Genomic DNA, 27150 nt, shown 5'->3' on the forward strand with positions numbered 1-27150 from the left:
TCACTTTGATAAAATCAAGCAGAACAAGGATGCTGATAGGAACTCGCCTCATTTGCATATGGGCTAGGGCTTCTGGGAGCCATGAGAATTAGGAGTTGAAGGTTTTGCAGATCGAGATTGCTAAAGGGCTGGGCATTTGCACAGACCTCTCCATGCCTGATTGGTGCCGAAGGTTAGTTGCAAGTGGTCCCCTGCTCACCCTACCTTACACAGGGCCATGCCCAGTTAGGCCCCTCAGGGCTAGGCCCGGCAGGGCTAAGCCCGGCGTTTGTCAGGCGAAGTGCCTGGACCCCTGCTCATTATACCTCAGAATCTGGTCTAGCTATTGCAGACATGGGGAATGGTGCTTATATCCCATTGACAGCGCCCACAAGCTGCATACTAATAGCCAATGATGTGTGAATGCGGTCAGGGTAGCAGACATATAGAACAATTGGGTGGGTTCGCTTCCGAACTGGATGCACAGGAGCAGGAGAGAATGGCTGTTGGCGATGTATGCAACTTGCTCTGCGTGAACACATCTACCGACCCCTTCCCCTACACACACGGGCACATACACACACACACACACACATAGCCATTGGAGCTATGCAGAGCTAATCAGAAAGATTGGTAATCATTAGAACATGAAAGATATGTGTTCATTTTTTATTAAACTTGTGGACTCCCGCAGAAACGGAGGGACTCACATCTCTAATTGAGGCTTGCTTACCTCTATACAAATGTGTTTGCTGGCTGTCTTTCTTCAACTGGTATGTGCGGTTGTGTCTGTCTTTGTCTTTCAACACGCCTGGCACGTTTACATTATCAAAGAGATGATTGTATGGAGAAGGGGAACACCCCTCCGTTGCATTGTGAACTTGAACAGTCTTTTCACCAAAGCAGCTACATGCGACATTGCAAGGTTTTTGTCAGTCTTTGCCTGAAAACATTAGGCGGTTTGAACTCATGACCCCTGGTTTACGAGACCAGTGCTCTGCCACTGAGCTACAAGGCCACCTGCTGCTTGCTCACAGCCAACAACAGAAAGTGCAAAGAAACCATGGGTTTTACCTAGGTAGATCTCCAGGTATATGAATTTCTGGTTGTGTAAAAATGGCTGTATATCTCTGCATGTGTTCAGTACGTCATCATACATCTGATTTGCGAAAGCGTGTGTGCTTATGTTGGTGATACATTGTCGGTATGCGTTTGAGTATGTACTTTTACGGGTATGTATGTATTGAGTAGGATGCTGAACAGGTTCATGAGTTTAGATAGCAGGTCAGAATGATGGCAAAAGGAACATGTAAAAGGCAGACAACTAAAAGAAAAAAGAATTTGGGATGTAAGCTTGGGAGTTTACTAACTGCGCTGATTTTGGCTCCTATAATAGTAAAGAATGGAAACCTACGAGGAAAGTCTTTGACTAATTTCATTCTCCGCCTGCACCAATGAACTTATTTTTACATCTCTATTTCCATATCTGTACTCATTCCTGTCTTTCACAGGGAGGTTGAAAGACTTTGGTCTATGTTTAAATGCAGACTATAAAGAAAAAATACGACGAAGGTGGGATTCGAACCCACGCGTGCAGAGCACAATGGATTAACAGTCCATCGCCTTAACCACTCGGCCACCTCGTCTGTTTGGGAACGGTGCTCGAGTCCCATGCTTAAAGAAGAGATAAAACAATGGTGGTGCAAAGTCAGTGAAAAATAGATCATGTTTGTCATAATAGAAACAAGATCGTTGACTCGTTCTTCCTTACCCGGCCATTGATAGATAAACACATCAAGTTGAAGTTCAGAAAAATATAACAAGAGCTCCTGGAGGGTTCACAACACTAATCCAGAGGAAGGTGCTTGAGCTTCCGTATGGCACACCATTAGTAGTAAAACCAGCATAACGCAAGCTCCAGTTTCCCAGTGTTTGGCATCATTCAACGTTTCCAGCCAAGATCAAAGTTCAGATGCTGCTGCTTCCTGTGATGTCATTGAATTTAAATAGTGAGTGATGGCAATAACCCTTTTCCAATTAAATTTTGCCACATCAACGTCCCTGAAAATAGAGAAAGGCGTGCAACCCAGAACCGCTGTACTGTTCAATAGAGTAAGGGCTTCACCGTGATCATCTGCATCTGTCATCACAAGATTATCAAGGTCTTTTTCTTGAAGAAATTAGGTCCAGAAAGCCGACCTTCCCCACAGACTATTCAGACACCTTGCGCTTGTGGCTTTGTTATAGGCCCGAATCCATTGGTAAAAGGTTGCACAGGTACAATGTGCAATATCAGTTCCTATTCAACAATGTTCAAGAAAATTACCATTTGGAGGCCCTGATGAGGATCGACAAGACCAGTGCTCTGCCACTGAGCTACAGAGCCCCTCAGGTTACGACGCATAACAGCAACACAACGAGCACACAACATGATGTTTACTGGGTAGACATATTTGAAGGGTGTGTGAGAATGTATGTATATGATTGTGATTTGACCTGTTTTTTTCTGGCCGATTTTTTGAGGAGCAGCTAATTTGTGCGTATTCCGTGCAATTTTAGGGTGACTAATGAGGAGATGTGATGCGTGAAAGTTGAAAAAAACATGTACATGGCAGCAGAGAGACAATATGGATATTACCTTTGCTTTTTTAAATTTCTATCCGGATTCTGGCTCAAAGGGTAGTCAAGCACAGCAGATTGCATTCCTGCCAGTAACACGACAACCTTGTTTGTGTCCTTCTTAATCAACTAACATGCATATTTTCACTTTTGTCTGTATGTTCTTTGAAAGCCAATGGCAATGGTGCTTAGAGCAATGCAGATGTTTAAAAAAGATTTCAAAAGTTAAAATCAACAAAGGTGGGATTCGAAACCACGCGTGTACAGTAGATTAGCAGTCCATCCCCTTAACCACTCGGCCACCTCGTCTACAGGGATTATGTTAGGCATTCAAGTCTTTACAGGTAATAACACAAACATCTTCAAAATAGAACCACAATGCGTTCCTTGTTGAGGTACATCCAGCCGTTTGCAGGAAAACTGCCTCACTTGCTGTTGAGAAAAATTCATCAAAGTCCTGGGGTGTTTATAGGCATCGCCAAGATGACATTGGGAGGTGTTTCAATTGACACGTGTTGAATATGAGGAAGAGCATCATGCTGGCTCCAGTGGCACTGCCTGCAGCATGACAAAAATGTAGAAGGGACATTTGACTGCACCATTGGCTGAACATCAGTGGCAAAGTGTATATCAGGCTAAAAGGTAAGCTCCAGTGGCACAATATGGGCACTACAAGGCACCCATAATTTGGTGTCAGCTAAAAAGACAATGCCAGAGCTTGTGGGTGCTTTTGTACACTTGTGTGTGTGTTTGTGGGTGTAGTTTCATGTCGAAAACCAAAACACAGCAGCTCCAGTGGCGCAATCGGTTAGCGCGCGGTACTTATACAGCAGTACATGCAGTGAGCAATGCCGAGGTTGTGAGTTCAAGCCTCACCTGGAGCAACTTTGGAACTTTTTACTAATTCACCTCAAAACTGAATTATTGAACCAATAAATGTTCTGGACATTTTTTGGTTCACCTCAAGGTTTCCTTGATTGTCAGTTAATGTTGTATGACAGCTCCTCTGCCTTTTAGACATGGAATACTCATTGCAAGTTATTTATGGGGTGTTTGCGCTTTAAATACAGCTACGGAGGGTTTTTGAAAATAGAACAGAAAATAAAAAATGTCAACTGTTATTATACTCCATTTTCTGCTGAGCACCACTTACGGAAGACATTTGTAAAGGTAGAAAAAGGGTTACTGGAGTAGGATCCAGGAGACAATATCAACTTACAAAGAATAATGTTGTCTATTTACTGCATTATCGCCTTTGAAGCAAACCTCTGAGAATAAATACCCTTTCACTAATCAGGCAGTCACTTTGATAAAATCAAGCAGAACAAGGATGCTGATAGGAACTCGCCTCATTTGCATATGGGCTAGGGCTTCTGGGAGCCATGAGAATTAGGAGTTGAAGGTTTTGCAGATCGAGATTGCTAAAGGGCTGGGCATTTGCACAGACCTCTCCATGCCTGATTGGTGCCGAAGGTTAGTTGCAAGTGGTCCCCTGCTCACCCTACCTTACACAGGGCCATGCCCAGTTAGGCCCCTCAGGGCTAGGCCCGGCAGGGCTAAGCCCGGCGTTTGTCAGGCGAAGTGCCTGGACCCCTGCTCATTATACCTCAGAATCTGGTCTAGCTATTGCAGACATGGGGAATGGTGCTTATATCCCATTGACAGCGCCCACAAGCTGCATACTAATAGCCAATGATGTGTGAATGCGGTCAGGGTAGCAGACATATAGAACAATTGGGTGGGTTCGCTTCCGAACTGGATGCACAGGAGCAGGAGAGAATGGCTGTTGGCGATGTATGCAACTTGCTCTGCGTGAACACATCTACCGACCCCTTCCCCTACACACACGGGCACATACACACACACACACACACATAGCCATTGGAGCTATGCAGAGCTAATCAGAAAGATTGGTAATCATTAGAACATGAAAGATATGTGTTCATTTTTTATTAAACTTGTGGACTCCCGCAGAAACGGAGGGACTCACATCTCTAATTGAGGCTTGCTTACCTCTATACAAATGTGTTTGCTGGCTGTCTTTCTTCAACTGGTATGTGCGGTTGTGTCTGTCTTTGTCTTTCAACACGCCTGGCACGTTTACATTATCAAAGAGATGATTGTATGGAGATGGGGAACACCCCTCCGTTGCATTGTGAACTTGAACAGTCTTTTCACCAAAGCAGCTACATGCGACATTGCAAGGTTTTTGTCAGTCTTTGCCTGAAAACATTAGGCCTTCCTCTCGAACTCTATTTCACTCCTTCTGTGGAAGACTTCAATTATGAGGATGCATCCCGTCATAAAAGGTTCTCTGTAGATGGTGCAACTCTGGCTTCTCTTCCCCGTGCTTTTTGAAAATAATCCGCCCGAGGCCCTGATGAGGTTTGAACTCATGACCCCTGGTTTACGAGACCAGTGCTCTGCCACTGAGCTACAAGGCCACCTGCTGCTTGCTCACAGCCAACAACAGAAAGTGCAAAGAAACCATGGGTTTTACCTAGGTAGATCTCCAGGTATATGAATTTCTGGTTGTGTAAAAATGGCTGTATATCTCTGCATGTGTTCAGTACGTCATCATACATCTGATTTGCGAAAGCGTGTGTGCTTATGTTGGTGATACATTGTCGGTATGCGTTTGAGTATGTACTTTTACGGGTATGTATGTATTGAGTAGGATGCTGAACAGGTTCATGAGTTTAGATAGCAGGTCAGAATGATGGCAAAAGGAACATGTAAAAGGCAGACAACTAAAAGAAAAAAGAATTTGGGATGTAAGCTTGGGAGTTTACTAACTGCGCTGATTTTGGCTCCTATAATAGTAAAGAATGGAAACCTACGAGGAAAGTCTTTGACTAATTTCATTCTCCGCCTGCACCAATGAACTTATTTTTACATCTCTATTTCCATATCTGTACTCATTCCTGTCTTTCACAGGGAGGTTGAAAGACTTTGGTCTATGTTTAAATGCAGACTATAAAGAAAAAATACGACGAAGGTGGGATTCGAACCCACGCGTGCAGAGCACAATGGATTAGCAGTCCATCGCCTTAACCACTCGGCCACCTCGTCTGTTTGGGAACGGTGCTCGAGTCCCATGCTTAAAGAAGAGATAAAACAATGGTGGTGCAAAGTCAGTGAAAAATAGATCATGTTTGTCATAATAGAAACAAGATCGTTGACTCGTTCTTCCTTACCCGGCCATTGATAGATAAACACATCAAGTTGAAGTTCAGAAAAATATAACAAGAGCTCCTGGAGGGTTCACAACACTAATCCAGAGGAAGGTGCTTGAGCTTCCGTATGGCACACCATTAGTAGTAAAACCAGCATAACGCAAGCTCCAGTTTCCCAGTGTTTGGCATCATTCAACGTTTCCAGCCAAGATCAAAGTTCAGATGCTGCTGCTTCCTGTGATGTCATTGAATTTAAATAGTGAGTGATGGCAATAACCCTTTTCCAATTAAATTTTGCCACATCAACGTCCCTGAAAATAGAGAAAGGCGTGCAACCCAGAACCGCTGTACTGTTCAATAGAGTAAGGGCTTCACCGTGATCATCTGCATCTGTCATCACAAGATTATCAAGGTCTTTTTCTTGAAGAAATTAGGTCCAGAAAGCCGACCTTCCCCACAGACTATTCAGACACCTTGCGCTTGTGGCTTTGTTATAGGCCCGAATCCATTGGTAAAAGGTTGCACAGGTACAATGTGCAATATCAGTTCCTATTCAACAATGTTCAAGAAAATTACCATTTGGAGGCCCTGATGAGGATCGAACTCACGACCCCTGGTTTACAAGACCAGTGCTCTGCCACTGAGCTACAGAGCCCCTCAGGTTACGACGCATAACAGCAACACAACGAGCACACAACATGATGTTTACTGGGTAGACATATTTGAAGGGTGTGTGAGAATGTATGTATATGATTGTGATTTGACCTGTTTTTTTCTGGCCGATTTTTTGAGGAGCAGCTAATTTGTGCGTATTCCGTGCAATTTTAGGGTGACTAATGAGGAGATGTGATGCGTGAAAGTTGAAAAAAACATGTACATGGCAGCAGAGAGACAATATGGATATTACCTTTGCTTTTTTAAATTTCTATCCGGATTCTGGCTCAAAGGGTAGTCAAGCACAACAGATTGCATTCCTGCCAGTAACACGACAACCTTGTTTGTGTCCTTCTTAATCAACTAACATGCATATTTTCACTTTTGTCTGTATGTTCTTTGAAAGCCAATGGCAATGGTGCTTAGAGCAATGCAGATGTTTAAAAAAGATTTCAAAAGTTAAAATCGACAAAGGTGGGATTCGAAACCACGCGTGTACAGTAGATTAGCAGTCTATCCCCTTAACCACTCGGCCACCTCGTCTACAGGGATTATGTTAGGCATTCAAGTCTTTACAGGTAATAACACAAACATCTTCAAAATAGAACCACAATGCGTTCCTTGTTGAGGTACATCCAGCCGTTTGCAGGAAAACTGCCTCACTTGCTGTTGAGAAAAATTCATCAAAGTCCTGGGGTGTTTATAGGCATCGCCAAGATGACATTGGGAGGTGTTTCAATTGACACGTGTTGAATATGAGGAAGAGCATCATGCTGGCTCCAGTGGCACTGCCTGCAGCATGACAAAAATGTAGAAGGGACATTTGACTGCACCATTGGCTGAACATCAGTGGCAAAGTGTATATCAGGCTAAAAGGTAAGCTCCAGTGGCACAATATGGGCACTACAAGGCACCCATAATTTGGTGTCAGCTAAAAAGACAATGCCAGAGCTTGTGGGTGCTTTTGTACACTTGTGTGTGTGTTTGTGGGTGTAGTTTCATGTCGAAAACCAAAACACAGCAGCTCCAGTGGCGCAATCGGTTAGCGCGCGGTACTTATACAGCAGTACATGCAGTGAGCAATGCCGAGGTTGTGAGTTCAAGCCTCACCTAGAGCAACTTTGGAACTTTTTACTAATTCACCTCAAAACTGAATTATTGAACCAATAAATGTTCTGGACATTTTTTGGTTCACCTCAAGGTTTCCTTGATTGTCAGTTAATGTTGTATGACAGCTCCTCTGCCTTTTAGACATGGAATACTCATTGCAAGTTATTTATGGGGTGTTTGCGCTTTAAATACAGCTACGGAGGGTTTTTGAAAATAGAACAGAAAATAAAAAATGTCAACTGTTATTATACTCCATTTTCTGCTGAGCACCACTTACGGAAGACATTCGTAAAGGTAGAAAAAGGGTTACTGGAGTAGGATCCAGGAGACAATATCAACTTACAAAGAATAATGTTGTCTATTTACTGCATTATCGCCTTTGAAGCAAACCTCTGAGAATAAATACCCTTTCACTAATCAGGCAGTCACTTTGATAAAATCAAGCAGAACAAGGATGCTGATAGGAACTCGCCTCATTTGCATATGGGCTAGGGCTTCTGGGAGCCATGAGAATTAGGAGTTGAAGGTTTTGCAGATCGAGATTGCTAAAGGGCTGGGCATTTGCACAGACCTCTCCATGCCTGATTGGTGCCGAAGGTTAGTTGCAAGTGGTCCCCTGCTCACCCTACCTTACACAGGGCCATGCCCAGTTAGGCCCCTCAGGGCTAGGCCCGGCAGGGCTAAGCCCGGCGTTTGTCAGGCGAAGTGCCTGGACCCCTGCTCATCATACCTCAGAATCTGGTCTAGCTATTGCAGACATGGGGAATGGTGCTTATATCCCATTGACAGCGCCCACAAGCTGCATACTAATAGCCAATGATGTGTGAATGCGGTCAGGGTAGCAGACATATAGAACAATTGGGTGGGTTCGCTTCCGAACTGGATGCACAGGAGCAGGAGAGAATGGCTGTTGGCGATGTATGCAACTTGCTCTGCGTGAACACATCTACCGACCCCTTCCCCTACACACACGGGCACATACACACACACACACACACATAGCCATTGGAGCTATGCAGAGCTAATCAGAAAGATTGGTAATCATTAGAACATGAAAGATATGTGTTCATTTTTTATTAAACTTGTGGACTCCCGCAGAAACGGAGGGACTCACATCTCTAATTGAGGCTTGCTTACCTCTATACAAATGTGTTTGCTGGCTGTCTTTCTTCAACTGGTATGTGCGGTTGTGTCTGTCTTTGTCTTTCAACACGCCTGGCACGTTTACATTATCAAAGAGATGATTGTATGGAGAAGGGGAACACCCCTCCGTTGCATTGTGAACTTGAACAGTCTTTTCACCAAAGCAGCTACATGCGACATTGCAAGGTTTTTGTCAGTCTTTGCCTGAAAACATTAGGCGGTTTGAACTCATGACCCCTGGTTTACGAGACCAGTGCTCTGCCACTGAGCTACAAGGCCACCTGCTGCTTGCTCACAGCCAACAACAGAAAGTGCAAAGAAACCATGGGTTTTACCTAGGTAGATCTCCAGGTATATGAATTTCTGGTTGTGTAAAAATGGCTGTATATCTCTGCATGTGTTCAGTACGTCATCATACATCTGATTTGCGAAAGCGTGTGTGCTTATGTTGGTGATACATTGTCGGTATGCGTTTGAGTATGTACTTTTACGGGTATGTATGTATTGAGTAGGATGCTGAACAGGTTCATGAGTTTAGATAGCAGGTCAGAATGATGGCAAAAGGAACATGTAAAAGGCAGACAACTAAAAGAAAAAAGAATTTGGGATGTAAGCTTGGGAGTTTACTAACTGCGCTGATTTTGGCTCCTATAATAGTAAAGAATGGAAACCTACGAGGAAAGTCTTTGACTAATTTCATTCTCCGCCTGCACCAATGAACTTATTTTTACATCTCTATTTCCATATCTGTACTCATTCCTGTCTTTCACAGGGAGGTTGAAAGACTTTGGTCTATGTTTAAATGCAGACTATAAAGAAAAAATACGACGAAGGTGGGATTCGAACCCACGCGTGCAGAGCACAATGGATTAACAGTCCATCGCCTTAACCACTCGGCCACCTCGTCTGTTTGGGAACGGTGCTCGAGTCCCATGCTTAAAGAAGAGATAAAACAATGGTGGTGCAAAGTCAGTGAAAAATAGATCATGTTTGTCATAATAGAAACAAGATCGTTGACTCGTTCTTCCTTACCCGGCCATTGATAGATAAACACATCAAGTTGAAGTTCAGAAAAATATAACAAGAGCTCCTGGAGGGTTCACAACACTAATCCAGAGGAAGGTGCTTGAGCTTCCGTATGGCACACCATTAGTAGTAAAACCAGCATAACGCAAGCTCCAGTTTCCCAGTGTTTGGCATCATTCAACGTTTCCAGCCAAGATCAAAGTTCAGATGCTGCTGCTTCCTGTGATGTCATTGAATTTAAATAGTGAGTGATGGCAATAACCCTTTTCCAATTAAATTTTGCCACATCAACGTCCCTGAAAATAGAGAAAGGCGTGCAACCCAGAACCGCTGTACTGTTCAATAGAGTAAGGGCTTCACCGTGATCATCTGCATCTGTCATCACAAGATTATCAAGGTCTTTTTCTTGAAGAAATTAGGTCCAGAAAGCCGACCTTCCCCACAGACTATTCAGACACCTTGCGCTTGTGGCTTTGTTATAGGCCCGAATCCATTGGTAAAAGGTTGCACAGGTACAATGTGCAATATCAGTTCCTATTCAACAATGTTCAAGAAAATTACCATTTGGAGGCCCTGATGAGGATCGACAAGACCAGTGCTCTGCCACTGAGCTACAGAGCCCCTCAGGTTACGACGCATAACAGCAACACAACGAGCACACAACATGATGTTTACTGGGTAGACATATTTGAAGGGTGTGTGAGAATGTATGTATATGATTGTGATTTGACCTGTTTTTTTCTGGCCGATTTTTTGAGGAGCAGCTAATTTGTGCGTATTCCGTGCAATTTTAGGGTGACTAATGAGGAGATGTGATGCGTGAAAGTTGAAAAAAACATGTACATGGCAGCAGAGAGACAATATGGATATTACCTTTGCTTTTTTAAATTTCTATCCGGATTCTGGCTCAAAGGGTAGTCAAGCACAGCAGATTGCATTCCTGCCAGTAACACGACAACCTTGTTTGTGTCCTTCTTAATCAACTAACATGCATATTTTCACTTTTGTCTGTATGTTCTTTGAAAGCCAATGGCAATGGTGCTTAGAGCAATGCAGATGTTTAAAAAAGATTTCAAAAGTTAAAATCAACAAAGGTGGGATTCGAAACCACGCGTGTACAGTAGATTAGCAGTCCATCCCCTTAACCACTCGGCCACCTCGTCTACAGGGATTATGTTAGGCATTCAAGTCTTTACAGGTAATAACACAAACATCTTCAAAATAGAACCACAATGCGTTCCTTGTTGAGGTACATCCAGCCGTTTGCAGGAAAACTGCCTCACTTGCTGTTGAGAAAAATTCATCAAAGTCCTGGGGTGTTTATAGGCATCGCCAAGATGACATTGGGAGGTGTTTCAATTGACACGTGTTGAATATGAGGAAGAGCATCATGCTGGCTCCAGTGGCACTGCCTGCAGCATGACAAAAATGTAGAAGGGACATTTGACTGCACCATTGGCTGAACATCAGTGGCAAAGTGTATATCAGGCTAAAAGGTAAGCTCCAGTGGCACAATATGGGCACTACAAGGCACCCATAATTTGGTGTCAGCTAAAAAGACAATGCCAGAGCTTGTGGGTGCTTTTGTACACTTGTGTGTGTGTTTGTGGGTGTAGTTTCATGTCGAAAACCAAAACACAGCAGCTCCAGTGGCGCAATCGGTTAGCGCGCGGTACTTATACAGCAGTACATGCAGTGAGCAATGCCGAGGTTGTGAGTTCAAGCCTCACCTGGAGCAACTTTGGAACTTTTTACTAATTCACCTCAAAACTGAATTATTGAACCAATAAATGTTCTGGACATTTTTTGGTTCACCTCAAGGTTTCCTTGATTGTCAGTTAATGTTGTATGACAGCTCCTCTGCCTTTTAGACATGGAATACTCATTGCAAGTTATTTATGGGGTGTTTGCGCTTTAAATACAGCTACGGAGGGTTTTTGAAAATAGAACAGAAAATAAAAAATGTCAACTGTTATTATACTCCATTTTCTGCTGAGCACCACTTACGGAAGACATTTGTAAAGGTAGAAAAAGGGTTACTGGAGTAGGATCCAGGAGACAATATCAACTTACAAAGAATAATGTTGTCTATTTACTGCATTATCGCCTTTGAAGCAAACCTCTGAGAATAAATACCCTTTCACTAATCAGGCAGTCACTTTGATAAAATCAAGCAGAACAAGGATGCTGATAGGAACTCGCCTCATTTGCATATGGGCTAGGGCTTCTGGGAGCCATGAGAATTAGGAGTTGAAGGTTTTGCAGATCGAGATTGCTAAAGGGCTGGGCATTTGCACAGACCTCTCCATGCCTGATTGGTGCCGAAGGTTAGTTGCAAGTGGTCCCCTGCTCACCCTACCTTACACAGGGCCATGCCCAGTTAGGCCCCTCAGGGCTAGGCCCGGCAGGGCTAAGCCCGGCGTTTGTCAGGCGAAGTGCCTGGACCCCTGCTCATTATACCTCAGAATCTGGTCTAGCTATTGCAGACATGGGGAATGGTGCTTATATCCCATTGACAGCGCCCACAAGCTGCATACTAATAGCCAATGATGTGTGAATGCGGTCAGGGTAGCAGACATATAGAACAATTGGGTGGGTTCGCTTCCGAACTGGATGCACAGGAGCAGGAGAGAATGGCTGTTGGCGATGTATGCAACTTGCTCTGCGTGAACACATCTACCGACCCCTTCCCCTACACACACGGGCACATACACACACACACACACACATAGCCATTGGAGCTATGCAGAGCTAATCAGAAAGATTGGTAATCATTAGAACATGAAAGATATGTGTTCATTTTTTATTAAACTTGTGGACTCCCGCAGAAACGGAGGGACTCACATCTCTAATTGAGGCTTGCTTACCTCTATACAAATGTGTTTGCTGGCTGTCTTTCTTCAACTGGTATGTGCGGTTGTGTCTGTCTTTGTCTTTCAACACGCCTGGCACGTTTACATTATCAAAGAGATGATTGTATGGAGATGGGGAACACCCCTCCGTTGCATTGTGAACTTGAACAGTCTTTTCACCAAAGCAGCTACATGCGACATTGCAAGGTTTTTGTCAGTCTTTGCCTGAAAACATTAGGCCTTCCTCTCGAACTCTATTTCACTCCTTCTGTGGAAGACTTCAATTATGAGGATGCATCCCGTCATAAAAGGTTCTCTGTAGATGGTGCAACTCTGGCTTCTCTTCCCCGTGCTTTTTGAAAATAATCCGCCCGAGGCCCTGATGAGGTTTGAACTCATGACCCCTGGTTTACGAGACCAGTGCTCTGCCACTGAGCTACAAGGCCACCTGCTGCTTGCTCACAGCCAACAACAGAAAGTGCAAAGAAACCATGGGTTTTACCTAGGTAGATCTCCAGGTATATGAATTTCTGGTTGTGTAAAAATGGCTGTATATCTCTGCATGTGTTCAGTACGTCATCATACATCTGATTTGCGAAAGCGTGTGTGCTTATGTTGGTGATACATTGTCGGTATGCGTTTGAGTATGTACTTTTACGGGTATGTATGTATTGAGTAGGATGCTGAACAGGTTCATGAGTTTAGATAGCAGGTCAGAATGATGGCAAAAGGAACATGTAAAAGGCAGACAACTAAAAGAAAAAAGAATTTGGGATGTAAGCTTGGGAGTTTACTAACTGCGCTGATTTTGGCTCCTATAATAGTAAAGAATGGAAACCTACGAGGAAAGTCTTTGACTAATTTCATTCTCCGCCTGCACCAATGAACTTATTTTTACATCTCTATTTCCATATCTGTACTCATTCCTGTCTTTCACAGGGAGGTTGAAAGACTTTGGTCTATGTTTAAATGCAGACTATAAAGAAAAAATACGACGAAGGTGGGATTCGAACCCACGCGTGCAGAGCACAATGGATTAGCAGTCCATCGCCTTAACCACTCGGCCACCTCGTCTGTTTGGGAACGGTGCTCGAGTCCCATGCTTAAAGAAGAGATAAAACAATGGTGGTGCAAAGTCAGTGAAAAATAGATCATGTTTGTCATAATAGAAACAAGATCGTTGACTCGTTCTTCCTTACCCGGCCATTGATAGATAAACACATCAAGTTGAAGTTCAGAAAAATATAACAAGAGCTCCTGGAGGGTTCACAACACTAATCCAGAGGAAGGTGCTTGAGCTTCCGTATGGCACACCATTAGTAGTAAAACCAGCATAACGCAAGCTCCAGTTTCCCAGTGTTTGGCATCATTCAACGTTTCCAGCCAAGATCAAAGTTCAGATGCTGCTGCTTCCTGTGATGTCATTGAATTTAAATAGTGAGTGATGGCAATAACCCTTTTCCAATTAAATTTTGCCACATCAACGTCCCTGAAAATAGAGAAAGGCGTGCAACCCAGAACCGCTGTACTGTTCAATAGAGTAAGGGCTTCACCGTGATCATCTGCATCTGTCATCACAAGATTATCAAGGTCTTTTTCTTGAAGAAATTAGGTCCAGAAAGCCGACCTTCCCCACAGACTATTCAGACACCTTGCGCTTGTGGCTTTGTTATAGGCCCGAATCCATTGGTAAAAGGTTGCACAGGTACAATGTGCAATATCAGTTCCTATTCAACAATGTTCAAGAAAATTACCATTTGGAGGCCCTGATGAGGATCGAACTCACGACCCCTGGTTTACAAGACCAGTGCTCTGCCACTGAGCTACAGAGCCCCTCAGGTTACGACGCATAACAGCAACACAACGAGCACACAACATGATGTTTACTGGGTAGACATATTTGAAGGGTGTGTGAGAATGTATGTATATGATTGTGATTTGACCTGTTTTTTTCTGGCCGATTTTTTGAGGAGCAGCTAATTTGTGCGTATTCCGTGCAATTTTAGGGTGACTAATGAGGAGATGTGATGCGTGAAAGTTGAAAAAAACATGTACATGGCAGCAGAGAGACAATATGGATATTACCTTTGCTTTTTTAAATTTCTATCCGGATTCTGGCTCAAAGGGTAGTCAAGCACAGCAGATTGCATTCCTGCCAGTAACACGACAACCTTGTTTGTGTCCTTCTTAATCAACTAACATGCATATTTTCACTTTTGTCTGTATGTTCTTTGAAAGCCAATGGCAATGGTGCTTAGAGCAATGCAGATGTTTAAAAAAGATTTCAAAAGTTAAAATCGACAAAGGTGGGATTCGAAACCACGCGTGTACAGTAGATTAGCAGTCTATCCCCTTAACCACTCGGCCACCTCGTCTACAGGGATTATGTTAGGCATTCAAGTCTTTACAGGTAATAACACAAACATCTTCAAAATAGAACCACAATGCGTTCCTTGTTGAGGTACATCCAGCCGTTTGCAGGAAAACTGCCTCACTTGCTGTTGAGAAAAATTCATCAAAGTCCTGGGGTGTTTATAGGCATCGCCAAGATGACATTGGGAGGTGTTTCAATTGACACGTGTTGAATATGAGGAAGAGCATCATGCTGGCTCCAGTGGCACTGCCTGCAGCATGACAAAAATGTAGAAGGGACATTTGACTGCACCATTGGCTGAACATCAGTGGCAAAGTGTATATCAGGCTAAAAGGTAAGCTCCAGTGGCACAATATGGGCACTACAAGGCACCCATAATTTGGTGTCAGCTAAAAAGACAATGCCAGAGCTTGTGGGTGCTTTTGTACACTTGTGTGTGTGTTTGTGGGTGTAGTTTCATGTCGAAAACCAAAACACAGCAGCTCCAGTGGCGCAATCGGTTAGCGCGCGGTACTTATACAGCAGTACATGCAGTGAGCAATGCCGAGGTTGTGAGTTCAAGCCTCACCTAGAGCAACTTTGGAACTTTTTACTAATTCACCTCAAAACTGAATTATTGAACCAATAAATGTTCTGGACATTTTTTGGTTCACCTCAAGGTTTCCTTGATTGTCAGTTAATGTTGTATGACAGCTCCTCTGCCTTTTAGACATGGAATACTCATTGCAAGTTATTTATGGGGTGTTTGCGCTTTAAATACAGCTACGGAGGGTTTTTGAAAATAGAACAGAAAATAAAAAATGTCAACTGTTATTATACTCCATTTTCTGCTGAGCACCACTTACGGAAGACATTCGTAAAGGTAGAAAAAGGGTTACTGGAGTAGGATCCAGGAGACAATATCAACTTACAAAGAATAATGTTGTCTATTTACTGCATTATCGCCTTTGAAGCAAACCTCTGAGAATAAATACCCTTTCACTAATCAGGCAGTCACTTTGATAAAATCAAGCAGAACAAGGATGCTGATAGGAACTCGCCTCATTTGCATATGGGCTAGGGCTTCTGGGAGCCATGAGAATTAGGAGTTGAAGGTTTTGCAGATCGAGATTGCTAAAGGGCTGGGCATTTGCACAGACCTCTCCATGCCTGATTGGTGCCGAAGGTTAGTTGCAAGTGGTCCCCTGCTCACCCTACCTTACACAGGGCCATGCCCAGTTAGGCCCCTCAGGGCTAGGCCCGGCAGGGCTAAGCCCGGCGTTTGTCAGGCGTTCGTCAGGCGAAGTGCCTGGACCCCTGCTCATCATACCTCAGAATCTGGTCTAGCTATTGCAGACATGGGGAATGGTGCTTATATCCCATTGACAGCGCCCACAAGCTGCATACTAATAGCCAATGATGTGTGAATGCGGTCAGGGTAGCAGACATATAGAACAATTGGGTGGGTTCGCTTCCGAACTGGATGCACAGGAGCAGGAGAGAATGGCTGTTGGCGATGTATGCAACTTGCTCTGCGTGAACACATCTACCGACCCCTTCCCCTACACACACGGGCACATACACACACACACACACACATAGCCATTGGAGCTATGCAGAGCTAATCAGAAAGATTGGTAATCATTAGAACATGAAAGATATGTGTTCATTTTTTATTAAACTTGTGGACTCCCGCAGAAACGGAGGGACTCACATCTCTAATTGAGGCTTGCTTACCTCTATACAAATGTGTTTGCTGGCTGTCTTTCTTCAACTGGTATGTGCGGTTGTGTCTGTCTTTGTCTTTCAACACGCCTGGCACGTTTACATTATCAAAGAGATGATTGTATGGAGATGGGGAACACCCCTCCGTTGCATTGTGAACTTGAACAATCTTTTCACCAAAGCAGCTACATGCGACATTGCAAGGTTTTTGTCAGTCTTTGCCTGAAAACATTAGGCCTTCCTCTCGAACTCTATTTCACTCCTTCTGTGGAAGACTTCAATTATGAGGATGCATCCCGTCATAAAAGGTTCTCTGTAGATGGTGCAACTCTGGCTTCTCTTCCCCGTGCTTTTTGAAAATAATCCGCCCGAGGCCCTGATGAGGTTTGAACTCATGACCCCTGGTTTACGAGACCAGTGCTCTGCCACTGAGCTACAAGGCCACCTGCTGCTTGCTCACAGCCAACAACAGAAAGTGCAAAGAAACCATGGGTTTTACCTAGGTAGATCTCCAGGTATATGAATTTCTGGTTGTGTAAAAATGGCTGTATATCTCTGCATGTGTTCAGTACGTCATCATACATCTGATTTGCGAAAGCGTGTGTGCTTATGTTGGTGATACATTGTCGGTATGCGTTTGAGTATGTACTTTTACGGGTATGTATGTATTGAGTAGGATGCTGAACAGGTTCATGAGTTTAGATAGCAGGTCAGAATGATGGCAAAAGGAACATGTAAAAGGCAGACAACTAAAAGAAAAAAGAATTTGGGATGTAAGCTTGGGAGTTTACTAACTGCGCTGATTTTGGCTCCTATAATAGTAAAGAATGGAAACCTACGAGGAAAGTCTTTGACTAATTTCATTCTCCGCCTGCACCAATGAACTTATTTTTACATCTCTATTTCCATATCTGTACTCATTCCTGTCTTTCACAGGGAGGTTGAAAGACTTTGGTCTATGTTTAAATGCAGACTATAAAGAAAAAATACGACGAAGGTGGGATTCGAACCCACGCGTGCAGAGCACAATGGATTAGCAGTCCATCGCCTTAACCACTCGGCCACCTCGTCTGTTTGGGAACGGTGCTCGAATCCCATGCTTAAAGAAGAGATAAAACAATGGTGGTGCAAAGTCAGTGAAAAATAGATCATGTTTGTCATAATAGAAACAAGATCGTTGACTCGTTCTTCCTTACCCGGCCATTGATAGATAAACACATCAAGTTGAAGTTCAGAAAAATATAACAAGAGCTCCTGGAGGGTTCACAACACTAATCCAGAGGAAGGTGCTTGAGCTTCCGTATGGCACACCATTAGTAGTAAAACCAGCATAACGCAAGCTCCAGTTTCCCAGTGTTTGGCATCATTCAACGTTTCCAGCCAAGATCAAAGTTCAGATGCTGCTGCTTCCTGTGATGTCATTGAATTTAAATAGTGAGTGATGGCAATAACCCTTTTCCAATTAAATTTTGCCACATCAACGTCCCTGAAAATAGAGAAAGGCGTGCAACCCAGAACCGCTGTACTGTTCAATAGAGTAAGGGCTTCACCGTGATCATCTGCATCTGTCATCACAAGATTATCAAGGTCTTTTTCTTGAAGAAATTAGGTCCAGAAAGCCGACCTTCCCCACAGACTATTCAGACACCTTGCGCTTGTGGCTTTGTTATAGGCCCGAATCCATTGGTAAAAGGTTGCACAGGTACAATGTGCAATATCAGTTCCTATTCAACAATGTTCAAGAAAATTACCATTTGGAGGGCCTGATGAGGATCGAACTCACGACCCCTGGTTTACAAGACCAGTGCTCTGCCACTGAGCTACAGAGCCCCTCAGGTTACGACGCATAACAGCAACACAACGAGCACACAACATGATGTTTACTGGGTAGACATATTTGAAGGGTGTGTGAGAATGTATGTATATGATTGTGATTTGACCTGTTTTTTTCTGGCCGATTTTTTGAGGAGCAGCTAATTTGTGCGTATTCCGTGCAATTTTAGGGTGACTAATGAGGAGATGTGATGCGTGAAAGTTGAAAAAAACATGTACATGGCAGCAGAGAGACAATATGGATATTACCTTTGCTTTTTTAAATTTCTATCCGGATTCTGGCTCAAAGGGTAGTCAAGCACAGCAGATTGCATTCCTGCCAGTAACACGACAACCTTGTTTGTGTCCTTCTTAATCAACTAACATGCATATTTTCACTTTTGTCTGTATGTTCTTTGAAAGCCAATGGCAATGGTGCTTAGAGCAATGCAGATGTTTAAAAAAGATTTCAAAAGTTAAAATCGACAAAGGTGGGATTCGAAACCACGCGTGTACAGTAGATTAGCAGTCCATCGCCTTAACCACTCGGCCACCTCGTCTACAGGGATTATGTTAGGCATTCAAGTCTTTACAGGTAATAACACAAACATCTTCAAAATAGAACCACAATGCGTTCCTTGTTGAGGTACATCCAGCCGTTTGCAGGAAAACTGCCTCACTTGCTGTTGAGAAAAATTCATCAAAGTCCTGGGGTGTTTATAGGCATCGCCAAGATGACATTGGGAGGTGTTTCAATTGACACGTGTTGAATATGAGGAAGAGCATCATGCTGGCTCCAGTGGCACTGCCTGCAGCATGACAAAAATGTAGAAGGGACATTTGACTGCACCATTGGCTGAACATCAGTGGCAAAGTGTATATCAGGCTAAAAGGTAAGCTCCAGTGGCACAATATGGGCACTACAAGGCACCCATAATTTGGTGTCAGCTAAAAAGACAATGCCAGAGCTTGTGGGTGCTTTTGTACACTTGTGTGTGTGTTTGTGGGTGTAGTTTCATGTCGAAAACCAAAACACAGCAGCTCCAGTGGCGCAATCGGTTAGCGCGCGGTACTTATACAGCAGTACATGCAGTGAGCAATGCCGAGGTTGTGAGTTCAAGCCTCACCTGGAGCAACTTTGGAACTTTTTACTAATTCACCTCAAAACTGAATTATTGAACCAATAAATGTTCTGGACATTTTTTGGTTCACCTCAAGGTTTCCTTGATTGTCAGTTAATGTTGTATGACAGCTCCTCTGCCTTTTAGACATGGAATACTCATTGCAAGTTATTTATGGGGTGTTTGCGCTTTAAATACAGCTACGGAGGGTTTTTGAAAATAGAACAGAAAATAAAAAATGTCAACTGTTATTATACTCCATTTTCTGCTGAGCACCACTTACGGAAGACATTTGTAAAGGTAGAAAAAGGGTTACTGGAGTAGGATCCAGGAGACAATATCAACTTACAAAGAATAATGTTGTCTATTTACTGCATTATCGCCTTTGAAGCAAACCTCTGAGAATAAATACCCTTTCACTAATCAGGCAGTCACTTTGATAAAATCAAGCAGAACAAGGATGCTGATAGGAACTCGCCTCATTTGCATATGGGCTAGGGCTTCTGGGAGCCATGAGAATTAGGAGTTGAAGGTTTTGCAGATCGAGATTGCTAAAGGGCTGGGCATTTGCACAGACCTCTCCATGCCTGATTGGTGCCGAAGGTTAGTTGCAAGTGGTCCCCTGCTCACCCTACCTTACACAGGGCCATGCCCAGTTAGGCCCCTCAGGGCTAGGCCCGGCAGGGCTAAGCCCGGCGTTTGTCAGGCGAAGTGCCTGGACCCCTGCTCATTATACCTCAGAATCTGGTCTAGCTATTGCAGACATGGGGAATGGTGCTTATATCCCATTGACAGCGCCCACAAGCTGCATACTAATAGCCAATGATGTGTGAATGCGGTCAGGGTAGCAGACATATAGAACAATTGGGTGGGTTCGCTTCCGAACTGGATGCACAGGAGCAGGAGAGAATGGCTGTTGGCGATGTATGCAACTTGCTCTGCGTGAACACATCTACCGACCCCTTCCCCTACACACACGGGCACATACACACACACACACACACATAGCCATTGGAGCTATGCAGAGCTAATCAGAAAGATTGGTAATCATTAGAACATGAAAGATATGTGTTCATTTTTTATTAAACTTGTGGACTCCCGCAGAAACGGAGGGACTCACATCTCTAATTGAGGCTTGCTTACCTCTATACAAATGTGTTTGCTGGCTGTCTTTCTTCAACTGGTATGTGCGGTTGTGTCTGTCTTTGTCTTTCAACACGCCTGGCACGTTTACATTATCAAAGAGATGATTGTATGGAGATGGGGAACACCCCTCCGTTGCATTGTGAACTTGAACAGTCTTTTCACCAAAGCAGCTACATGCGACATTGCAAGGTTTTTGTCAGTCTTTGCCTGAAAACATTAGGCCTTCCTCTCGAACTCTATTTCACTCCTTCTGTGGAAGACTTCAATTATGAGGATGCATCCCGTCATAAAAGGTTCTCTGTAGATGGTGCAACTCTGGCTTCTCTTCCCCGTGCTTTTTGAAAATAATCCGCCCGAGGCCCTGATGAGGTTTGAACTCATGACCCCTGGTTTACGAGACCAGTGCTCTGCCACTGAGCTACAAGGCCACCTGCTGCTTGCTCACAGCCAACAACAGAAAGTGCAAAGAAACCATGGGTTTTACCTAGGTAGATCTCCAGGTATATGAATTTCTGGTTGTGTAAAAATGGCTGTATATCTCTGCATGTGTTCAGTACGTCATCATACATCTGATTTGCGAAAGCGTGTGTGCTTATGTTGGTGATACATTGTCGGTATGCGTTTGAGTATGTACTTTTACGGGTATGTATGTATTGAGTAGGATGCTGAACAGGTTCATGAGTTTAGATAGCAGGTCAGAATGATGGCAAAAGGAACATGTAAAAGGCAGACAACTAAAAGAAAAAAGAATTTGGGATGTAAGCTTGGGAGTTTACTAACTGCGCTGATTTTGGCTCCTATAATAGTAAAGAATGGAAACCTACGAGGAAAGTCTTTGACTAATTTCATTCTCCGCCTGCACCAATGAACTTATTTTTACATCTCTATTTCCATATCTGTACTCATTCCTGTCTTTCACAGGGAGGTTGAAAGACTTTGGTCTATGTTTAAATGCAGACTATAAAGAAAAAATACGACGAAGGTGGGATTCGAACCCACGCGTGCAGAGCACAATGGATTAGCAGTCCATCGCCTTAACCACTCGGCCACCTCGTCTGTTTGGGAACGGTGCTCGAATCCCATGCTTAAAGAAGAGATAAAACAATGGTGGTGCAAAGTCAGTGAAAAATAGATCATGTTTGTCATAATAGAAACAAGATCGTTGACTCGTTCTTCCTTACCCGGCCATTGATAGATAAACACATCAAGTTGAAGTTCAGAAAAATATAACAAGAGCTCCTGGAGGGTTCACAACACTAATCCAGAGGAAGGTGCTTGAGCTTCCGTATGGCACACCATTAGTAGTAAAACCAGCATAACGCAAGCTCCAGTTTCCCAGTGTTTGGCATCATTCAACGTTTCCAGCCAAGATCAAAGTTCAGATGCTGCTGCTTCCTGTGATGTCATTGAATTTAAATAGTGAGTGATGGCAATAACCCTTTTCCAATTAAATTTTGCCACATCAACGTCCCTGAAAATAGAGAAAGGCGTGCAACCCAGAACCGCTGTACTGTTCAATAGAGTAAGGGCTTCACCGTGATCATCTGCATCTGTCATCACAAGATTATCAAGGTCTTTTTCTTGAAGAAATTAGGTCCAGAAAGCCGACCTTCCCCACAGACTATTCAGACACCTTGCGCTTGTGGCTTTGTTATAGGCCCGAATCCATTGGTAAAAGGTTGCACAGGTACAATGTGCAATATCAGTTCCTATTCAACAATGTTCAAGAAAATTACCATTTGGAGGGCCTGATGAGGATCGAACTCACGACCCCTGGTTTACAAGACCAGTGCTCTGCCACTGAGCTACAGAGCCCCTCAGGTTACGACGCATAACAGCAACACAACGAGCACACAACATGATGTTTACTGGGTAGACATATTTGAAGGGTGTGTGAGAATGTATGTATATGATTGTGATTTGACCTGTTTTTTTCTGGCCGATTTTTTGAGGAGCAGCTAATTTGTGCGTATTCCGTGCAATTTTAGGGTGACTAATGAGGAGATGTGATGCGTGAAAGTTGAAAAAAACATGTACATGGCAGCAGAGAGACAATATGGATATTACCTTTGCTTTTTTAAATTTCTATCCGGATTCTGGCTCAAAGGGTAGTCAAGCACAGCAGATTGCATTCCTGCCAGTAACACGACAACCTTGTTTGTGTCCTTCTTAATCAACTAACATGCATATTTTCACTTTTGTCTGTATGTTCTTTGAAAGCCAATGGCAATGGTGCTTAGAGCAATGCAGATGTTTAAAAAAGATTTCAAAAGTTAAAATCGACAAAGGTGGGATTCGAAACCACGCGTGTACAGTAGATTAGCAGTCCATCGCCTTAACCACTCGGCCACCTCGTCTACAGGGATTATGTTAGGCATTCAAGTCTTTACAGGTAATAACACAAACATCTTCAAAATAGAACCACAATGCGTTCCTTGTTGAGGTACATCCAGCCGTTTGCAGGAAAACTGCCTCACTTGCTGTTGAGAAAAATTCATCAAAGTCCTGGGGTGTTTATAGGCATCGCCAAGATGACATTGGGAGGTGTTTCAATTGACACGTGTTGAATATGAGGAAGAGCATCATGCTGGCTCCAGTGGCACTGCCTGCAGCATGACAAAAATGTAGAAGGGACATTTGACTGCACCATTGGCTGAACATCAGTGGCAAAGTGTATATCAGGCTAAAAGGTAAGCTCCAGTGGCACAATATGGGCACTACAAGGCACCCATAATTTGGTGTCAGCTAAAAAGACAATGCCAGAGCTTGTGGGTGCTTTTGTACACTTGTGTGTGTGTTTGTGGGTGTAGTTTCATGTCGAAAACCAAAACACAGCAGCTCCAGTGGCGCAATCGGTTAGCGCGCGGTACTTATACAGCAGTACATGCAGTGAGCAATGCCGAGGTTGTGAGTTCAAGCCTCACCTGGAGCAACTTTGGAACTTTTTACTAATTCACCTCAAAACTGAATTATTGAACCAATAAATGTTCTGGACATTTTTTGGTTCACCTCAAGGTTTCCTTGATTGTCAGTTAATGTTGTATGACAGCTCCTCTGCCTTTTAGACATGGAATACTCATTGCAAGTTATTTATGGGGTGTTTGCGCTTTAAATACAGCTACGGAGGGTTTTTGAAAATAGAACAGAAAATAAAAAATGTCAACTGTTATTATACTCCATTTTCTGCTGAGCACCACTTACGGAAGACATTTGTAAAGGTAGAAAAAGGGTTACTGGAGTAGGATCCAGGAGACAATATCAACTTACAAAGAATAATGTTGTCTATTTACTGCATTATCGCCTTTGAAGCAAACCTCTGAGAATAAATACCCTTTCACTAATCAGGCAGTCACTTTGATAAAATCAAGCAGAACAAGGATGCTGATAGGAACTCGCCTCATTTGCATATGGGCTAGGGCTTCTGGGAGCCATGAGAATTAGGAGTTGAAGGTTTTGCAGATCGAGATTGCTAAAGGGCTGGGCATTTGCACAGACCTCTCCATGCCTGATTGGTGCCGAAGGTTAGTTGCAAGTGGTCCCCTGCTCACCCTACCTTACACAGGGCCATGCCCAGTTAGGCCCCTCAGGGCTAGGCCCGGCAGGGCTAAACCCGGCGTTTGTCAGGCGAAGTGCCTGGACCCCTGCTCATTATACCTCAGAATCTGGTCTAGCTATTGCAGACATGGGGAATGGTGCTTATATCCCATTGACAGCGCCCACAAGCTGCATACTAATAGCCAATGATGTGTGAATGCGGTCAGGGTAGCAGACATATAGAACAATTGGGTGGGTTCGCTTCCGAACTGGATGCACAGGAGCAGGAGAGAATGGCTGTTGGCGATGTATGCAACTTGCTCTGCGTGAACACATCTACCGACCCCTTCCCCTACACACACGGGCACATACACACACACACACACACATAGCCATTGGAGCTATGCAGAGCTAATCAGAAAGATTGGTAATCATTAGAACATGAAAGATATGTGTTCATTTTTTATTAAACTTGTGGACTCCCGCAGAAACGGAGGGACTCACATCTCTAATTGAGGCTTGCTTACCTCTATACAAATGTGTTTGCTGGCTGTCTTTCTTCAACTGGTATGTGCGGTTGTGTCTGTCTTTGTCTTTCAACACGCCTGGCACGTTTACATTATCAAAGAGATGATTGTATGGAGATGGGGAACACCCCTCCGTTGCATTGTGAACTTGAACAGTCTTTTCACCAAAGCAGCTACATGCGACATTGCAAGGTTTTTGTCAGTCTTTGCCTGAAAACATTAGGCCTTCCTCTCGAACTCTATTTCACTCCTTCTGTGGAAGACTTCAATTATGAGGATGCATCCCGTCATAAAAGGTTCTCTGTAGATGGTGCAACTCTGGCTTCTCTTCCCCGTGCTTTTTGAAAATAATCCGCCCGAGGCCCGGATGAGGTTTGAACTCATGACCCCTGGTTTACGAAACCAGTGCTCTGCCACTGAGCTACAAGGCCACCTGCTGCTTGCTCACAGCCAACAACAGAAAGTGCAAAGAAACCATGGGTTTTACCTAGGTAGATCTCCAGGTATATGAATTTCTGGTTGTGTAAAAATGGCTGTATATCTCTGCATGTGTTCAGTACGTCATCATACATCTGATTTGCGAAAGCGTGTGTGCTTATGTTGGTGATACATTGTCGGTATGCGTTTGAGTATGTACTTTTACGGGTATGTATGTATTGAGTAGGATGCTGAACAGGTTCATGAGTTTAGATAGCAGGTCAGAATGATGGCAAAAGGAACATGTAAAAGGCAGACAACTAAAAGAAAAAAGAATTTGGGATGTAAGCTTGGGAGTTTACTAACTGCGCTGATTTTGGCTCCTATAATAGTAAAGAATGGAAACCTACGAGGAAAGTCTTTGACTAATTTCATTCTCCGCCTGCACCAATGAACTTATTTTTACATCTCTATTTCCATATCTGTACTCATTCCTGTCTTTCACAGGGAGGTTGAAAGACTTTGGTCTATGTTTAAATGCAGACTATAAAGAAAAAATACGACGAAGGTGGGATTCGAACCCACGCGTGCAGAGCACAATGGATTAGCAGTCCATCGCCTTAACCACTCGGCCACCTCGTCTGTTTGGGAACGGTGCTCGAGTCCCATGCTTAAAGAAGAGATAAAACAATGGTGGTGCAAAGTCAGTGAAAAATAGATCATGTTTGTCATAATAGAAACAAGATCGTTGACTCGTTCTTCCTTACCCGGCCATTGATAGATAAACACATCAAGTTGAAGTTCAGAAAAATATAACAAGAGCTCCTGGAGGGTTCACAACACTAATCCAGAGGAAGGTGCTTGAGCTTCCGTATGGCACACCATTAGTAGTAAAACCAGCATAACGCAAGCTCCAGTTTCCCAGTGTTTGGCATCATTCAACGTTTCCAGCCAAGATCAAAGTTCAGATGCTGCTGCTTCCTGTGATGTCATTGAATTTAAATAGTGAGTGATGGCAATAACCCTTTTCCAATTAAATTTTGCCACATCAACGTCCCTGAAAATAGAGAAAGGCGTGCAACCCAGAACCGCTGTACTGTTCAATAGAGTAAGGGCTTCACCGTGATCATCTGCATCTGTCATCACAAGATTATCAAGGTCTTTTTCTTGAAGAAATTAGGTCCAGAAAGCTGACCTTCCCCACAGACTATTCAGACACCTTGCGCTTGTGGCTTTGTTATAGGCCCGAATCCATTGGTAAAAGGTTGCACAGGTACAATGTGCAATATCAGTTCCTATTCAACAATGTTCAAGAAAATTACCATTTGGAGGCCCTGATGAGGATCGACAAGACCAGTGCTCTGCCACTGAGCTACAGAGCCCCTCAGGTTACGACGCATAACAGCAACACAACGAGCACACAACATGATGTTTACTGGGTAGACATATTTGAAGGGTGTGTGAGAATGTATGTATATGATTGTGATTTGACCTGTTTTTTTCTGGCCGATTTTTTGAGGAGCAGCTAATTTGTGCGTATTCCGTGCAATTTTAGGGTGACTAATGAGGAGATGTGATGCGTGAAAGTTGAAAAAAACATGTACATGGCAGCAGAGAGACAATATGGATATTACCTTTGCTTTTTTAAATTTCTATCCGGATTCTGGCTCAAAGGGTAGTCAAGCACAGCAGATTGCATTCCTGCCAGTAACACGACAACCTTGTTTGTGTCCTTCTTAATCAACTAACATGCATATTTTCACTTTTGTCTGTATGTTCTTTGAAAGCCAATGGCAATGGTGCTTAGAGCAATGCAGATGTTTAAAAAAGATTTCAAAAGTTAAAATCGACAAAGGTGGGATTCGAAACCACGCGTGTACAGTAGATTAGCAGTCTATCCCCTTAACCACTCGGCCACCTCGTCTACAGGGATTATGTTAGGCATTCAAGTCTTTA

The 27150-nt window shown here is 43.5% G+C and overlaps 24 non-coding genes across 24 annotated transcripts; 6 read left to right on the forward strand and 18 right to left on the reverse strand.

Moving 5' to 3' along the window:
- Nucleotides 1-1543: 1543 nt before the first annotated feature.
- Nucleotides 1544-1625, reverse strand: TRNAN-GUU (transfer RNA asparagine (anticodon GUU)). Its single transcript has one exon. It is a non-coding gene; the product is annotated as a tRNA-Asn (tRNA).
- Nucleotides 1626-3387: 1762 nt separating this feature from the next.
- On the forward strand, nt 3388-3482 carry TRNAI-UAU (transfer RNA isoleucine (anticodon UAU)). The gene is made up of 2 exons: nt 3388-3425; nt 3447-3482. It is a non-coding gene; the product is annotated as a tRNA-Ile (tRNA).
- Nucleotides 3483-4970: 1488 nt separating this feature from the next.
- TRNAT-CGU (transfer RNA threonine (anticodon CGU)) lies at nt 4971-5042 on the reverse strand. The gene has a single exon. It is a non-coding gene; the product is annotated as a tRNA-Thr (tRNA).
- Nucleotides 5043-5588: 546 nt separating this feature from the next.
- On the reverse strand, nt 5589-5670 carry TRNAS-GCU (transfer RNA serine (anticodon GCU)). Its single transcript has one exon. It is a non-coding gene; the product is annotated as a tRNA-Ser (tRNA).
- Nucleotides 5671-6357: 687 nt separating this feature from the next.
- TRNAT-UGU (transfer RNA threonine (anticodon UGU)) lies at nt 6358-6429 on the reverse strand. The gene has a single exon. It is a non-coding gene; the product is annotated as a tRNA-Thr (tRNA).
- A 1022-nt stretch (nt 6430-7451) lies between these two features.
- TRNAI-UAU (transfer RNA isoleucine (anticodon UAU)) lies at nt 7452-7546 on the forward strand. The gene is made up of 2 exons: nt 7452-7489; nt 7511-7546. It is a non-coding gene; the product is annotated as a tRNA-Ile (tRNA).
- A 1960-nt stretch (nt 7547-9506) lies between these two features.
- On the reverse strand, nt 9507-9588 carry TRNAN-GUU (transfer RNA asparagine (anticodon GUU)). The gene has a single exon. It is a non-coding gene; the product is annotated as a tRNA-Asn (tRNA).
- Nucleotides 9589-11350: 1762 nt separating this feature from the next.
- Nucleotides 11351-11445, forward strand: TRNAI-UAU (transfer RNA isoleucine (anticodon UAU)). Its single transcript has 2 exons — nt 11351-11388; nt 11410-11445. It is a non-coding gene; the product is annotated as a tRNA-Ile (tRNA).
- Nucleotides 11446-12933: 1488 nt separating this feature from the next.
- Nucleotides 12934-13005, reverse strand: TRNAT-CGU (transfer RNA threonine (anticodon CGU)). The gene has a single exon. It is a non-coding gene; the product is annotated as a tRNA-Thr (tRNA).
- Nucleotides 13006-13551: 546 nt separating this feature from the next.
- Nucleotides 13552-13633, reverse strand: TRNAS-GCU (transfer RNA serine (anticodon GCU)). The gene has a single exon. It is a non-coding gene; the product is annotated as a tRNA-Ser (tRNA).
- A 687-nt stretch (nt 13634-14320) lies between these two features.
- Nucleotides 14321-14392, reverse strand: TRNAT-UGU (transfer RNA threonine (anticodon UGU)). The gene has a single exon. It is a non-coding gene; the product is annotated as a tRNA-Thr (tRNA).
- Nucleotides 14393-15414: 1022 nt separating this feature from the next.
- TRNAI-UAU (transfer RNA isoleucine (anticodon UAU)) lies at nt 15415-15509 on the forward strand. The gene is made up of 2 exons: nt 15415-15452; nt 15474-15509. It is a non-coding gene; the product is annotated as a tRNA-Ile (tRNA).
- A 1499-nt stretch (nt 15510-17008) lies between these two features.
- Nucleotides 17009-17080, reverse strand: TRNAT-CGU (transfer RNA threonine (anticodon CGU)). Its single transcript has one exon. It is a non-coding gene; the product is annotated as a tRNA-Thr (tRNA).
- Nucleotides 17081-17626: 546 nt separating this feature from the next.
- TRNAS-GCU (transfer RNA serine (anticodon GCU)) lies at nt 17627-17708 on the reverse strand. Its single transcript has one exon. It is a non-coding gene; the product is annotated as a tRNA-Ser (tRNA).
- A 687-nt stretch (nt 17709-18395) lies between these two features.
- Nucleotides 18396-18468, reverse strand: TRNAT-UGU (transfer RNA threonine (anticodon UGU)). The gene has a single exon. It is a non-coding gene; the product is annotated as a tRNA-Thr (tRNA).
- A 464-nt stretch (nt 18469-18932) lies between these two features.
- TRNAS-GCU (transfer RNA serine (anticodon GCU)) lies at nt 18933-19009 on the reverse strand. The gene has a single exon. It is a non-coding gene; the product is annotated as a tRNA-Ser (tRNA).
- A 480-nt stretch (nt 19010-19489) lies between these two features.
- Nucleotides 19490-19584, forward strand: TRNAI-UAU (transfer RNA isoleucine (anticodon UAU)). Its single transcript has 2 exons — nt 19490-19527; nt 19549-19584. It is a non-coding gene; the product is annotated as a tRNA-Ile (tRNA).
- A 1488-nt stretch (nt 19585-21072) lies between these two features.
- TRNAT-CGU (transfer RNA threonine (anticodon CGU)) lies at nt 21073-21144 on the reverse strand. Its single transcript has one exon. It is a non-coding gene; the product is annotated as a tRNA-Thr (tRNA).
- A 546-nt stretch (nt 21145-21690) lies between these two features.
- On the reverse strand, nt 21691-21772 carry TRNAS-GCU (transfer RNA serine (anticodon GCU)). Its single transcript has one exon. It is a non-coding gene; the product is annotated as a tRNA-Ser (tRNA).
- A 687-nt stretch (nt 21773-22459) lies between these two features.
- On the reverse strand, nt 22460-22532 carry TRNAT-UGU (transfer RNA threonine (anticodon UGU)). The gene has a single exon. It is a non-coding gene; the product is annotated as a tRNA-Thr (tRNA).
- A 464-nt stretch (nt 22533-22996) lies between these two features.
- Nucleotides 22997-23073, reverse strand: TRNAS-GCU (transfer RNA serine (anticodon GCU)). Its single transcript has one exon. It is a non-coding gene; the product is annotated as a tRNA-Ser (tRNA).
- A 480-nt stretch (nt 23074-23553) lies between these two features.
- On the forward strand, nt 23554-23648 carry TRNAI-UAU (transfer RNA isoleucine (anticodon UAU)). The gene is made up of 2 exons: nt 23554-23591; nt 23613-23648. It is a non-coding gene; the product is annotated as a tRNA-Ile (tRNA).
- A 1488-nt stretch (nt 23649-25136) lies between these two features.
- On the reverse strand, nt 25137-25208 carry TRNAT-CGU (transfer RNA threonine (anticodon CGU)). The gene has a single exon. It is a non-coding gene; the product is annotated as a tRNA-Thr (tRNA).
- Nucleotides 25209-25754: 546 nt separating this feature from the next.
- TRNAS-GCU (transfer RNA serine (anticodon GCU)) lies at nt 25755-25836 on the reverse strand. Its single transcript has one exon. It is a non-coding gene; the product is annotated as a tRNA-Ser (tRNA).
- Between the last annotated feature and the right edge of the window lie 1314 nt (nt 25837-27150).

This window comes from Ambystoma mexicanum, chromosome 13 (genome assembly GCF_040938575.1).
Source record: "Ambystoma mexicanum isolate Mex_15411 chromosome 13, UKY_AmexF1_1, whole genome shotgun sequence".
Classification (NCBI taxonomy): domain Eukaryota; kingdom Metazoa; phylum Chordata; class Amphibia; order Caudata; family Ambystomatidae; genus Ambystoma; species Ambystoma mexicanum.